The sequence below is a fragment of the Panulirus ornatus genome, chromosome 69 (assembly GCF_036320965.1).
Source record: "Panulirus ornatus isolate Po-2019 chromosome 69, ASM3632096v1, whole genome shotgun sequence".
NCBI lineage: Eukaryota > Metazoa > Arthropoda > Malacostraca > Decapoda > Palinuridae > Panulirus > Panulirus ornatus.
The window spans coordinates 16,466,357-16,468,995 of NC_092292.1; positions in this window are offsets into that span (position 1 = coordinate 16,466,357).

Consider the following 2,639-nt stretch of genomic DNA (forward strand, 5'->3'; position numbering starts at 1 on the left):
AGCATCTCAGGTGGTGTGTGTGTGTGTGTGTGTGTGTGTGTGTGTGTGTGTGTGTGTGTGTGTGTGTGCGTGACCTTTGACCTTTCTCTCTCTCTTAGCACTGTGCCTTCCCTCCAGTGACATCTTGAACCACAATTTAAGCGTCCTGTCAAAGGCATTTCCCCCCACCTCTAAATCGCATACGTAGAAAATTACATTAGATCCCATGGGTCTTACGTGGGTCAAACCCTTTCAGTCCTTAAGTAAGGAGTGAGAAGAAAAATCTATGGAAACTACGACGATACACTTTCAGCATTCAGTGATGTTCTACTGATAGATACATGAAGACGGTAGAGTTCAACTCATCTCTCCTCCCTGACCACATTTACAGACTCGTCTCGAAGGCAGTGGAAAAAAAAAATAAGTATTGGTCCACATTTATAAGACCCCGAAGACACTGCACAACACTGTGCATGTCGGCATGTAGTGAAGGAACAGGATCCCAAACCACCTCAAGATGGTGGATCACGTTCGTCAGGACCAGCCAACCATAACACCAGCTTCTGGTCGATAATGACTGCTACTTGTTTTCTTCGTGGAAGTCATAATACCATCTTGATATGGCCAGTGGTAGGGCCAGGTGTGTGTGTGTGTGTGTGTGTGTGGGTGTGTGTGTGTGTGTGATACCTGGCCACAAATTGTGGTGTGGTCAATGGTAAGTCTCGAGTGTTTGTGTGTAGTATTTGGCCACCAATCTCAGTCTTCTGTTCACCTATGGTGGTACATGGAGAAGTGGGAGGGAAAATGAGATGGAAAAACAAATTCCTGACAGGGTAGGAGGAAGGGGAGGGTTAGTAGATCATGCGAGTGCAAAAAAGGGTAAGAACTGAATGGGACATAAAGAGTGGCAAGGAGAAAAGGCAAATATAAGACGTCATAATGGTGAAAGGAAGTCATGAGGTGAGGCATTGGAGTATGAGAGGCGAGGCATGGGTGGTGAGGCACCGCAATAAAGAAATGGAAGACATTAGAGAAAGTCTGGCAAGACTACAACACAAAACAAACCCTGTACAACCACTCCGGCAGAACCCAACGATCATATCACATACACACACACACACACACACACACACACACACACACACACACACAGACGTACACACAACAACAACATATGGCTATTGATGTCCGTTACTACATGCGGCTCCGTCCAGCCATGAATATTCATGGAGGCAATTGGTTGCTATCTGAGGCAAGGCGGGTATTACATTTAGCAGTAAGAGAAAGCAATGTAATGATAGGTTTGTTCGTTGATAAACGACCCTCCTCCTGTCGGGGTGTTAGCTTCATATATACACACGAAGAGTGTTTCATGTGGAGATATGACTTCCCTTTCTTACTCTTTCTCTCTCTTCTCTTTCTTCTCTCTCTCTCTCTCTCTCTCTCTCTCTCTCTCTCTCTCTCTCTCTCTCTCTCTCTCTCTCTGCAAGATAAAGATACTTCTCAAAGATACATTCAAAAAAGAAGTAGCCTGGATCAGGTACCAGGACCTTTCCGTATACAACCACTAAATTGTAATAGTGGGTAAATTTAGGACAAAATGCCTCGCAGAAGGGAGGCCATTACATGTATTGTAGGGGAAAGTCATGAGAACTGTAGGGTCTTATTAACCTCATGATTGGTGGTCTGTTTGGCTGACAAAGAGAGATGGAAATTGATACCCAGGAGCCATAGACGGTCAGAGTTGGAGGTGATGTATAGTAGGGCAGAGAGAGAGAGAGAGAGAGAGAGAGAGAGAGAGAGAGAGAGAGAGAGAGAGAGAGAGAGAGAGGGGGGGGAGAACGAACAAGCCAGGGTGACCTCGGCAGATGCAATCACCTAGTTTGCAAGTTGACCTTAACTCACAAGTGGACACCAGAGTCGAACAAGGTCACAGCTTGAGCGACAGGAACCATGAGGCTGCTGCCCACACTAATCTCCCCCCTCCCCTTCCACACACACACACACACACACACACACACACACACACACACACGACTACAAAGAGAGAAAAAAACTCTGTTGTCCAAACATCGAGTCAGACGCGTGGTTGACACCTGGAAACCCCCAAGACCTCGAGAAAACAGAAAAAAAAAACAAAAAAACATTTCTTTGTCTTTCGATGGAGCTGAGACATTTCTTAAAATTCGTAATACAAGAACCAAAATACTTCCCCAAACCATCCCCCCACCCCCCCCCCCCCAAAAAAAAGCTTATTAAACGAGTAAAATGGTAAATCAGACAGAGACAAAATGTCTCGAAATTTCCAACTTGAGCGTCAGTCAAATCACCATCAAAAAAAAAAAAAAAAAAATGACCAGTATATTGGACCAAAAAAATGGTATTCTGGTTATGTTCTTTTTTGTGCATCGTTGACTAGAAAATCTTGAAGATTTTACAGTCGACGATGCACAACAGACACGTAAAAAAGATACATTTTAGAGCAAAATTAGCCAGGTCAGCCATAGTGTGAACTGGATTTTGAAATATAACGGATAACACAAAGAGGGTTTAGCTTCACTTTATCATCACATCTTGTTTGATTAAATCCGGCCATCGCATGCCTGAGATATATCCACTGAAATATGAAAATACGATTCCCAAATCACTATCCTCTGTTA